At 39.8% G+C, this 13,803-nt stretch overlaps 1 pseudogene; it reads left to right on the forward strand.

The window, feature by feature from the left end:
• LOC138847090 (MARVEL domain-containing protein 2-like) overlaps window positions 1–8,752 on the forward strand; it is a 50,041-nt pseudogene extending 41,289 nt beyond the window's left edge.
• The last annotated feature ends 5,051 nt before the right edge of the window (window positions 8,753–13,803 follow it).

Raw genomic sequence — 13,803 nt, forward strand, 5'->3', positions numbered from 1 at the left:
TGGCCCAAGTGCTTGGGCCCTGCACCCCATGGGAGACCAGGAGAAGTACCTGGCTCCTGCCATCGAATCAGTGCGGTGCGCTGGCTGTAGCACGCCGGCTGTGGCAGCCATTGGAGGGTGTACCAACGGCAAAGGGAGACCTTTCTCTCTGTCTCTCTCTCACTGTCCACTCTGCCTGTCAAAAAATTTAAAAAAAACTTAGAAAAACGATGCAAAAATCTAAATTTTAAGTAACATGTATATACTCACATATTCTATATCTGTATAAAATATTCAGTCTTAATATGATTTATTTTATATATTTTTCATATGCAAATTTTAAAATCCAAATTAGCTTAAATTTATTATTCTACTTGAGTTTGAGGATATTTTATTTGATTATTTTATATTTTAGTGTTTATCAAATCCTCTTTATGAACCATGAATTCATTCTATTAGCAATAAATTTGAGTTTTAAACTTAATGATATGAAAGGGTCATTTGATTTTTGTGTGAATGCCACATAGTTGTGAAAGTTGATGATACCGAGATGAAATCATTCTTCTCAGGCTCTGACAAACTTAGAGCCTGGGAGTCAGGAGGGATAGAACTCATGTCTGCCTGTCCCAAAGCCCCAGTTTTCTAAACACTTTCTTATTTACTTATTTACTTGAAATTTCTTTTTAGTTGCATGTGTTTCATGCTCCACAGGTCTTACAAATCTGCACAGAATTCTTTAAGAAAGATTATCTTTAATATTTGTCAATACTGTAACAAGTCACATAAGATTTTCTGGGCATTACTATTGTCTATCAAGGACCCCTCCACCAATGAGCTAAAGCCAATTCTAGCCTTGGGTATCCAAGACCAATGTATTTTGTATCCTAGTAGCTTGTGTAAATTTCTCCTTGTTGTGCTTTAAAATTTCCCATTTTTTTAACCTCCTGGAATGCATCCATAGCATTTAATGCTATGAATATAAACAATGCTCTGAATAACATACTGTACCATACAGTATAACATCAACATTCTGATGTTTCCAAATAAATATCATTTATTTTGTCATTTTGTTTGTGACATCTATGGCGTATTTTCCACGTATTCATTCAATTTCAGAAGTACAACTGCTTTCCCATATGTAGTTTGTATTGAGTAACAAAACAATCTTCCTGATAACATTTATAGAGTCCACAAAATATTGTGATAACCACTACACTACAGAAACCAACTGCAGAGTCCACAAAATATTGTACATTCCATAGCTGTCTTTTTAATATTTACTCCAAAAAAATCACTGTGCTACTTCTTTTATTTGCTTATAGTTTTCTTCTACAAATTAGTAGTGTTTTGGAAATTACAATTTTTCTTTGAAATTTTCTAACCATCATCACAACAATCACAGTGATATGATATTTAATATACATATGTATGTATATGTAATATATATTTATATATACTTAAACTTTAAAATGTTTGTTGCACCTATATAGATAGCAAAGAGAGAAGGAGGCACACAGACACAGGCAAACATTCTCTACTTATTTACTCCCCAAATCTCTGCAATAGCTGGGAGCTACATCAGACTGAAATCACTTGAGTTGGGACCTCAATCCAAGTCTCCCATATTGATGCTGGGGACTGAAGAACTTGAGCCATAGCATGCTGTCTTTCAGGGTGCACATTAACAAGAAGCTGGAATATGAAGAGCCATGACCCAAACACTGACACTGATAAGATCTGCACATGTCTTAAGTGGCAATTGTTGCCCCTACTTACATATTGTTGCCCACATTAGCAGAGATCTGAATAAAAGGACATAATTAAGCATCAAATTGCAAGATTGTGACTATAAAGCTGGCAAATTATTTAATGTAGAATTTGAAAATAAAATTTTTCAAAATATTTGTATTAGATAGTATGAGTCCATTTCCAAAATTTGTGTATGACATCTAATTCAATGTAGAACTATAGTTTTAGTGATCCAATCTAACTCTTCAGTTTAAGTTTCTAATGTTAGAATCTAGTGTGATTGATATTTTTTTATTGACAGGCAGAGTGGACAGTGAGAGAGAGACAGAGAGAAAGGTCTTCCTTTACCATTGGTTCACCCTCCAATGGCTGCTGCAGCCGGCGCACCACGCTGATCTGAAGCCAGGAGCCAGATGCTTCTCCTGGTCTCCCATGTGGGTGCAGGGCACAAGGACCTGGGCCATCCTTCACTACACTTCTGGGCCATAGCAGAGAGCTGGCATGGAAGAGGGGCAACCGGGACAGAATCCGGCACCCTGACCGGGACTAGAACCCCATGTGCTGGCACTGCTGGTGGAGGATTAGCCTATTGAGCCACGGCACTGGCCGATATGTTTTGATGAATAATTTTATCATGTACAATTTTTATTTCTTGAGGCCAGCACTATGGCATAGTTTGTAAAGCCTCACTACGCAGTGCCAGCATTGCTTATGTATGCTAGTTTGAGTACTAGTTGCTCCACTTCTGATCCAGCTCTCTGCTATCACCTGGGAAGGCAGTGGAAGATGGTTAAAGTGCTTGGGCCCCTGTACCTGCATGGGAGACCTGGACAAATCTCCTGCCTTCTAGCCTCAGGTCGGCTCAGCTTTGGCAGTTGCAGCCATTTGGGAAGGGAACCAGAGGATGGAAGACCTCCCCCTGCCCCCTGCCTCTGCTACTTGGTAACTCTGCCTTTCAAGTAAATAAATACATATTTTTGAAAAATAAGTAAAATAAAATTGCTATTTCTGTTTCAGTTGAAGTTTAATGGGTACTTAACTACAAAATTTTATTAGTCTCATGTTCAGTATTGATTATTGTAATATCTTGAACACTGCTATTTCTGAGACTTCTGTTTACATTTGCATATTTGTTTAATATGGTATCAGAAGAAGAAATTGATCTTATTCAAGTTATCAAGGCATAGTGTTGATCTTATTTAGAATTTTGTGTCGGTTTATATTATAACCATACTTTCTTTGTAGTTTACCTCTCATATTGGAAACTCAATTAATTCTGACTTTATAAAATTGGGAAGCTTTGCAACTCCTTCTATGGATTCATTTATATACCACAAAATTATTTATTTTTAAAGAACCTGATGCCAGAAGAAATCTATGTATCTTATTATTATTTAAAAACAAATATATACAAGTATACAGAGAATGAAGTGTATACTATGAGGTTCTCATAATCATACAAGAGAGTAAAGTATTATAACTAGCAGATGAGTGGAGAATTTAAGTTCAATAAGGCATACACAATTCTAATTGTACATTTAATTCTAAATAAATTTTTGAGTAGTGTGTTAAAGAACTACATTGACAAGTGGGCACAAATGAGATTGTTCTTGGCCTGTATCACATTTGAAATTTATCTACATCATTATTGTATCCCTCTGCCAAGATTTTATTCTCTAATATGCACTGTGACACTCTCTAATTAAGGTAAAATCCCAGAAACAGAGGAAAGGACCAATCAACATAGAAATCTGTAAATCTTGCAAGATTTGCTTAAGCAGGAATGCGGCCAAGAGCATTGATTGCCAAATAGAAATTGGCCTCAACACAATCAAGGCAATACATGACAAACCCACAGCCAGTATCACACTGAATGAGGAAAAGCTGGAGGCATTTTCACTAAGATCCAGAACCAGACAAGGATGCCCACTCTCACCAATACTATTTAATATAGTTCAGGAAGTTTTAGCTGAAGCCAGTAGGCAAGAAAAAAAATCTAAGGGATAGAAATGTGAAAGAAGAAAGTCAAATTATCCCTGTTTGCAGATGACTTGCTCCTATACATATGGGAAGCAAAAGACTAAGAGATTATTTGAGCTCATAAGACACTTTGGTAAGATTTCAGGATATAAAATCAACACACAAAAATCAGTAGTATCTGTGTACACAAAAATCACATGGTTGCCAAAGAACTTGTAAGGTCAATTCCATTCATAATAACTACAAATAATTTAAATAAATTTAACCAAGAACACAATCTCTACAATGAAAATTACAAAAATTTAAGGAAAGATATACATGATATACAAGTGTCAAAACCTTCCATATTCATTCATGGACTCCATATTTAATATGAAAATGTTCATACTATCCAATTTACAGATTCCTTGTGATTCCAATCAAAATACAAAGGACATTCTTCTTAAATATAAAAAAAGGCCCCAAATTCATGTGGAAATACAAGAGACCCTAAATAGATAAAGCAATCTTAAACAATAAAAATAAAGTTGGAGGCATCAAAATACCAGATTTTAAGATGTATTACAGGGCAATTACAATCAAAACAGCCTGGTACTTGCACAAAAACTAGAGATGTAGACCAATGGAACAGGTTAGAAACCCCAGAAATCAATCCACACATCTTAAACACACTATTTTTTAAGATTTATTTATTTATTTATTTGAAAGGCAGAGTTACACAGAGAAAGAAGGAGAGGCAGGGAGAGAGAGGACTTCCATCCACTGGTTAACTACCTAACAGGCCACAATGGCCAGAGCTGCACCATCCTGAAGCCAGGAACCATGAGCTCCTTCCAGGTCTCCCACATGGGTGCAGGAGCCCAAGGACCTGGGTCATCATCTGCTACTTTCCCAGGCAATCCAGCAGAGAGCTGGATTGGAAGTGGAGCAGCCATAACACTAACTGGTGTCCATATGGGATCCTGGCACCACAGGCGGCAGCTTTACCTACTACGCTGCAGCGCTAGCTAGGTTCAGACAAACTAATCTTTAACAAAAAAAGTTAAAATGACTCCCTGGAGAAAGGACAGTTGCTTCAATAAATGGTGCTGAAAAACTGGATCTCCACATGTGTAAGTATAAAACAAAACTCCTACATTCTACCCCATACAAAAATCAACACACAATGGATCAAAGATCTAAACCTAAGACCTGAAGCCATAAAATCACTAGAGAAAAACACAAGGATAACACTTCAAGACATTGGCGCAGGCAAGGACTTCTTGGATAAGATCCCAGAAACAGAGGTAATAAAAGCAAAAATAGAGACCTGAGATTGCATCAAACTAAGAAGGTTCCGTACAGCAAAAGAAACACAAAAGAAAGTGAAAAAGAAACTGAGAGAATGGGAGAAAATATTAGTGAACTATTCAACTGATAAAGGAGTAATATCAGAATATATAAGTAGCTCATGAAACTCAACAACAACAACAAAATCTAGTCAAGAAATGGGCTAAGGATATGAACATTCATTTTTCAAAGGACAAAATACAGACAATAGATACATGAAAAGACACTCAGGATGCCAGCTGCCAGGGAAATGCTAATAAAAATCACAAGGCAATTTCACTTCATGCCAGTTATAGTGGTTACCACCCAAAAATCCAAAGATAACAAATGTCAGTGAGGATGTGGAGACAAGGTACCCTAATCCACTGCTGGTGGGAATGTATACTAGTACAACCACTGTGGAAGGCATTATGGAGACTGCTCAGAAATCTAAAAATGGATCTACCATATGAGCCAGTCATTGCACTAGTGGTGATTTACCCAAAGGAAATGAAATCAGCATATTAAAGAGTTATTTGTAAAAGAATGATACCTTGTTTTTTGCTAATAAATGGATGCAACTCAAGAACATTAAGCTTGGTGAAATAAGCCATCTCCAAAGGACATGTATATATATTTTTTTCTGATATGTGGTAGTTAATACAGAATACAAAAATGTATAAGGATGAAGTGGCCACTGATGACTTGATTATTTTATAGTTTTTGCCTGTATTTCTGTGGTTAGTGGTCTTTCTACTTTTTACTTGTTGAACATTATGGTTAGTGAAACATTAAATCTGTAATTCCAAAGTAAATTGAAAATATGTTGTAAAAAATGAAAGGAGAAAAGAGAAAAGATGGAAAGAGGGTTGGGGGAGGGAGGAAGTAAGGAAGTATGGTGATCTTAGAGTTGTATCTATGAGATACATGAAAGCTATTATCTTTATAAAATTAAAATGTAAAAAAAATAATTTCAAGAAAGACACACTGTCGCTCCCCCCTTCATGGAGGAACGACACTAAGTCCTGCCTAGGCTTCCTATCCGAGTCACGGCACCATTATGTCGCTCCCCGTCTTCGTGGAGGAACGACACAGGACCCTGCGCTGTTCTTTCGTCTGCTTGGCCCTCCCCGGGTTTGCTGCTGGTTCTTCCCGGGTTGGCTACCATCCCTTCCACCTCCATGGAAGGGCGGTTCCCCCTGCCACATTCCCCACTTCCGCAGGGGAGCGGCACACCGCCGGCCGGCTCTCTCCGGGGCTGCACAGGTGTTCCCCTTAGATGTTCCTGGTGCATGCCGTCTCTCTCCTCCTTTATAGTCCTCCTCCGCCAATCCTAACTCGGCTGCCCACACGCCGAGTACGCTGCTCTCCTCCAATCAGGAGCAAGTCCTACAGTTTATTGGCTGAACTGGAGGCAGCTGTGTAGAAGCTGTTTTCTTCTCTCCCAGCGCCATATTGTGGGAGAGCAGATGCATAGAATAAGTCTTAATTCCAGTAACTTAGTCTAGTCCGGGTTGCTCCCCACACACACTATTTGGATCCTTGCTTCCCAGTTGTAGTGCCTGGGTTTGAGTCTCATTTCCCCTTCTAATTCCAGCTTCTTGCTAATGTACACCTTGGGAGACATCAGGCAAAGGATCAAGTACTTGGATCTCTAGCATTCAAATGGGAGACTTGGGTTGGGTTTCTGGCTCCCTGCTTTGCCTATCCCAGCCTTGGCTCTTGTAGACATTTGGGGAATGAACCAGCAGATAAAAGAGCACTCTGTTTCTCTGTCTGTTTTTCTGCATTTCAAGTAAAAACCAATTAACTAAAAAAGTTTTTAAAAAATCAACTAATTCTAACATCTTTCTCTTTGACCCTCAATTAAAAAATGCCAAGGCTGTGAATTTCCATGAAGGCCATGAGGCATGGGCATAGGCTGATGCCATGCAGGTTTGTGCTGAGTTACCCAAGTTTACATTAAAGAGAAGGAAAGAAACTTGTGTAATTCTTGCCTTTGGGAAATTATAAAATCACTAGGTCATCTGATATGTATGGATGGGTGAGTACAAAAAATGGGAGCAATAGACATTGCGATTCTGATGGTGCCTGTGGAATGGGTCATCACATGGAGCATCGTCCACAGCCTTGGATCTAGAAAAGCAAGTATCAGGAAGCACTGTGACTGTTGCAGACCTGGAGAGGCCTGACCTATGGCCTGAGTGGGGGCTTGCTGTGTCTGCCCAGAAATGGCGTTGGAATTAGCCAACCTTGTCTTTACTTCATTTCCTTTGTGGTAAGCACCATCATGGTAACAGAGAGTTCAAGAAAATCTCCAAAAGTTCCCCCACCTTCCATCACACTGACTCCTCCAAGAGTGCAGAAATCAGTTGGAACCACACTTCCACCATTGGACTTACTGCTTGGGGGAGGTGCAAGAGGCGAACATCAGTGCTGAGTCCAGACCAAGGTACACAAGAAAGAGCTGACACATGGTGCGCATGCATGGAACATGGTGACGGTGACCAGGATGGCCTGACATTGCCTCCATCTGGTTGAGCTGGGAAAAGACTTTTTCCAAACGCTAGATCTATGACCTTCCATTTCTTAAATCATTTACTTTAGAGCATTTTAAAATTCTTTCTCTGTGCCTTTGATATGTAAATCTTCTCTGAGTCCCTTGCCAGTTTTACAATCCAGGAATGTGTTTCTCAATGACCTGGAAGCTACAGGAATTGCTGTCTCAAAGTCCCTGTGGGATGGTGGGGCCTCACTCCACTCAGTGACCTTTAACAAACACCACTCACATTGAAACCTCATTGACATCTGCCAGTACTTCCCCACTAGCTCACTTCAGTGATTAAAAATCATCTTGCTTCACTGAAGTCTTGTTCAGCTATTCCAACACTCTCCCCCATTCCTAGTGTCCGGATTCATGTAGCAACATTCCGTGACATAGACGTTATTGGTATTCTTTTTTTTTTTTGGCAGGCAGAGTTAGACAGTGAGAGAGACAGTGAGAGAGAGACAGAGAGAAAGGTCTTCCTTCCATTGGTTCACCCCCCAAATGGCTGCTATGGCTGGCACTGCGCAAATCTGAAGCCAGGAGCCAGGTGCTTCCTCCTGGTCTCCATGTGGGTGCAGGGCCCAAGCACTTGTGCCATCCAAACACTTGGGCCATCCTCCACTGCCTTCCCAGGCCACAGCAGAGAGCTGGACTGGAAGAGGAGCAACCGGGACAGAATCCAGTGCCCCAACCGGGACTAGAACCCATACTACCGGAGCCCCAGGTGGAGGATTAGCCTAGTGAGCCATGGCGCTGGCCCGTTGTTGGTATGTTTAACACACATTCAAGGAAGTTTTCTTTTCTGTGGATACAGATGAAAGCCACTTCCTGGGAAGGCCTCCCCGGACCAGAGGTCTCCATAGGGTTTCCGCTGTGAGGCGGCTTGCTATTCTGCAATCTATTGACAGCAGCTTCTGGGAGCCCCGTGTTGATATTCGGGCGGGAGGGAAGATGGCAGCCCTGGCAGAAGGCGGCCTGGTGGGAAAGGGGCGCGACATCAGCCTGGCGGCCCTGCAGCGCCGCGACCCTTATATCAACCGCATCGTGGACGTGGCCAGCCAGGTGGCTCTGTGCACCTTTGGCCATTGGGCCAACGAGTGGGTGCGTGGGGGCGCGATGGGGCTGTGCAGAGCAGGGCTGGGGCGGGAGCCTCGGAGCTGGAACCCCGTGAGAGCTGGGCGACTCTGACTCCCTGGAAGGTGGATAGTGGTGACCTGAGGCACGAGGCCTGGGGAGTTTGGGGGAAGGGAGGCTGCTCCACACGCCACCTGGAGCTGGGGACTCAGATTTGTGAGATGCCCCACGCGGGGGGAGAACAGCCCGGCAGGTGCGGGATCCTGACAGCGAAGAGAAGAAAGGACTTGATGCATGGAGGCTTCCAGACGGGTGTGCTCCACAAAGAGAAACCCAGCCCTGTTGCTGTCAGCCTGGCTGCGGAGGAGGCGGGGTGGGGACGAAAAAAGGCGGGCGCTCTGGGGCGAAGAGAACCCAGTGGGTGAAGGGGCGGGCTCCGAAGTTGTAACCTCGGGGAAGCGCAGAGAAAAGAGCAAACCGTGGGGAATTCAAGACAAAATGGGGCTGGGACTGACGCCCTTGGGAGAATGAATCCGCCACAGCCCACCGATGGAGGAGTCCGTTTGGGAGCCCAAGTATTTCGGTGCTCTTTTTAAAGCCCTGCCCCGGGAAATAGACAAGAGATGATATTTATTTATTTATTTATTTGAGAGATTTAATTTTTGTTATATTATCAAGTTGAGGAAGACCTTTCAGGTAAGTGATGTGACTTCAAACCTGATTAAAAGTTTAAGTTGTGCCTACCTTAATAATAAGATCTTAACTACCTTAACGCACTAATTCCCAAGTTTTTAATTCTAGAAATATTTCAATAAAATGCATATGCGTACATTACAATAAGTTGGAAATAATCTAAAGCATATATGCATACTTTGTTATTAAAATAAAATAGATGAGATCATTATTTGAATGGAATACTGGGGCTATATATATTTCCATTCTATAAACAGAACATTGAGAAATACAATGTCTTTTCATACATTATACAGTATACAAGGAAGTACAGTTATTTAGATGCAAAAGAGCAAAATACTTCAAAGTAAGGGCGACATTACATTTTTGAAAATTGTTGCCTTGATACAACAAGACTTGTTTTAACATCATAGTTACTCTTGCTGGTTGAAAATAATAAGTCCTCTTATGTCAAATCTGATATCATCTTTGAAAGTAGTAGGTCTGGGGAGTGTTATACCTTTCTTCCTCCTGCTATTCAGATGTATCATTTGAAATCCAAAATCAATTTATGAGATATTTCTCATCTTTTGTTCATAAATTTCTGAAAACTCCATGATTTTATGGCACATACACCAGTTACCTAAATGAACAAAGACAGATATCATCTTTAATCTCGATTAGCAGTGGAATATTTGGATAATAACCAATCCTGTTTATCCGCCCCACCACTGAAATTGTTATAGGTCCTCAATATATTTAAGGCATGCTAACTCTACATTTGATTTCTTTTTTCCATCATTGAATTTTACCAAGTGGTTCCACTGTATCATATTTTGTTGCAACAATAATGCACCTATTATATAATATTTTCACAATGAGAATTTCAAAAGTTGTAATCATACCACCATCTTGCTTGCTTTTCATCCATTTGGTTTCAGAGGACACCTGTGTAGTCTGTTTATTCTGATGGTGCCTATATCTTGGAATCATTATGAAATTACACCAGTTAACTATCAAATAAAATTGAGGGTTGGTATGGATTCTCCATCAATTCAAACGTGTGAAGAGAATCCTTACTCCCCAGCACACAGGTCACAGCTTGTCAACAAATAAGCTGAGGTATCACACGTCACAGTGCAGTGCACTCCACATACCTATGCACTATATACTTGTCCAGGGTCCATATGGGGCACCTACTTTTAATATTGATCATTTGAAATGCAGTGAATTCCTCAAAATAAAATGACAGCTTAGTTCTAGCAAATGCTTTCATCAAATCATTTCTTATATTACAATCAGTTATGTATGTAATCTTTTGAATGTTTGGTAAAAATAAATTTTGAGGTAATGATTATCCCATTCTCACAATGAAGGTAAAATATTTGAAATGGTATAATCATTCACCTACTAATTTTCTCAAAGAAATACTGCTCTGAAGTGTAATATTTATTTCAAAATTACCATAAGTGTTACTTTTTTGCATAAGTGTTACATTTATTGACCAATTTAATAGGTATCCTATGTATATGTATTTGGTCACATAAAGAAATATTTTAATTCATAAAGAGAAGAAAGATGCTCATTAATGTATCTTCTTACCAGCATTGTACAGGAATCTAACAAAGATGGGAAGACAAAATTAGAAAACTAGAGAGCATCTTTCTGTTCCTTTAGTTCAGTTGTTTTCTGTTGACTTGAAAAAGGTTTTATTAGTGTGAAGAGACAAAGTAGTGCTGTTTTCGGCCAGCGCCATGGTTCAATAGGCTAATCCTCCACCTTGCAGCGCTGGCACACCGGCGCCAGGTTCTGTCCTGGTTGCCCCTCTTCCCTGCCAGCTCTCTGCTGTGGCTAGGGAGTGCAGTGGAGGATGGTCCAAGTTCTTGGGCCCTGCACCCCATGGGAGACCAGAAGCACCTGGCTCCTGCCTTCGGATCAGCGCGGTGCACTGTCTGCAGCAGTCATTGGAGGGTGAACCAACAGCAAAGGAAGACCTTTCTCTCCATCACTCTCTCTCACTGTCCACTCTGCCTGTCAAAAATAAATAAATAAATAAAATATCGCTGTTTTCACTATTTTGATCGGCATTTGTGACAGGTCATGCCATTAACACCAGTACAAGCAGTGTAAAGCTCACCGTTCTCTCTTCAGTTTCTGTTACAGAGAAAATGAAGATCAGATAACTAGATATTAACCTTTCAAAGGACTTTGATGATAATATGCCCCACCCAGAGCCTGAGTGTGACAATCTAGATACCCAGAGATATGTGAAAACTTTCAAAGCCCTCCTTACTCTGAAAAACATCTCTTTCTGCAGTATTTCCTTCCATAGTTCATAGTATGCCTGTCTTTTGCTCCAGATTATATCCCCTGTCCCAAGGGCAGCAGGATCATACCTTTTCCCCATGGCACAGATTATCTCTGAAGCCAGAATGGCCCAGCTATTTTATTCCTTTGGTCTTCACTGAGCCAGTTTCAATACAGGAAGGATAATGAAATTCAATCTCTGCTGGGTAGAAGAACATGCATTTTGCATATTTTATATTTTATATGCAACATCTTTTCTTTTTTAAAAAAGATTTATTTATTTATTTGAAAATCGGAGTTACACAGAGAGAGAAGGAGAGGCAGAGGCAGAGAGAGTCTTCCATCTGCTGGTTCAGTATCCAATTTGCCACAATGGCTGGAGCTGCACAGATATGAAACCAGGAGCCAGGAAATTCTTCCAGGTCTCCCATGTGGGGGCAAGGGCCCAAGGGCTTGGGCCATCTTCTACTGCTTTCCCAGGCTACAGCAGAGAGCTGGATTGGAAGTGGAGCATCCGGAGCTCGAGCCTGTGCCCATATGGGATGCCAGCACTGCAGGCAGAAGCTTTACCTGCCACACCACAGCACTGGCCCCAGTAACATCTTTTCAAAATATTATTTATAATATTCAAAATCAGCTCCATGGTTCTCCAATTTTGCTCTCTCAAGTGACAGTAATAAAACTGTTGACTCAAAGTACTCTGTATTGTCATGAATTATGCATGTAACCAATTGTTCAATTTGGGTATGAATATAAGTATACATATCACCCATGCTTTAAAAGCTGCATTTCTTTCCTTTCATGTAGTATGTACCATTCTATATGTCATCGCTAGGATGTGTCTTATAAGCTATCACTTAAACAGAATAAATCTTTTTGAATAAATATGGAATGAATCAGAATGAAAAAAGATAATGCCACAAGAACAAATTCATTATGTCCATGAGGTCATTGAAATCTCTACTTTCTTTAGTGTGTTTTAGTTCTCTATTTATATATAATTTTTCACCAAAAGAAATTTATATATGTACTTTTTTTCAAAGGTTTTAAAATATATTTCTTTTTAAGTCATTTTTCCTATTTAAATGGGGTTACATATATCCAGCCATAGCTTATACGTTATGGCATTTTAACTTAGGCATTTGCAATAGTTTTGATGTATTTACAAGACATAGTTCAGATCAAGTATCTATAGAAACATTTGTGATATAATGATTTAGACAATGGATGGGTGTTACTATCTCCTTGAAATGAACATAAAGCTGTATCTTCTTTTCTTATCTTCTCTTACTCTATTCTTAAATAAACATTTTTTTCAAATAGAGCTTAAACATTTTTCTTATTGTTTTTCTAAAGGCCTTTTAAAATTTTTATTTAAGGTACACACATTTCATGTATTTCATGTATATAGATTGAGGAATATAGTGATACTTTCCCCTGTTCCCTCCTGCCTGCCCACACTCCCACCACTTCTCCTCCTTCCTATCTTATTCCCTCTGTTAATGTTCACAATGTTAATGTTCAGGTCACCTTATGCTTACATTCAGTAAAGAGTTCAACAGGTAGTAGAATGAGGTGACTGGAGTCAGTATAATGGTTTCCAGTAGCATCTGATTTGTTGCAAAAGACAGGATTTCATTCTTTTTACAGCTTTTTTGTAGCTATGCTACAATTTATTTATCTAGTCATCAGCTGATGGACATCTGGATTGACTCCATATCTCAACTATTGTGAATTTAGCTGCAATAAATAGAGGGTACAGATAACTCATTAATATGCTGATTTTGTCTCCCTTGGGTATATTCTCATGAGTAAGATTTCTGGTTCATGTGGTATATTTATGTTCAGCTTTATGAGGTAACTCCATACTGTATTCCATAATGGCTGTGCTAGTTTACATTCCCACCAACAGTGGATTAGGGTATTTTTTCCCTCATTTCCTCACCAGCATTTATTGTTAGTTGATTTCTGCATTAAAACAAAATAACTGGGGGAAGATGAAACGTCGTTTGTAGTTTTGACTAGCATTTTCCTGATGGCTAGTGATTCTGAGCATTTTTTCTTGTGTCTATTTGCCATTTGAATTTCTTTTGAAAAATGCTTATTGAAGTCCATTGTCCATTTACTGATTGGATTGTTTTGTTGTTGAGTTTATTGAACTATTTATAGATTCAGGATATTAATCC

The sequence above is a fragment of the Oryctolagus cuniculus genome, chromosome 19, assembly GCF_964237555.1.
Source record: "Oryctolagus cuniculus chromosome 19, mOryCun1.1, whole genome shotgun sequence".
Classification (NCBI taxonomy): domain Eukaryota; kingdom Metazoa; phylum Chordata; class Mammalia; order Lagomorpha; family Leporidae; genus Oryctolagus; species Oryctolagus cuniculus.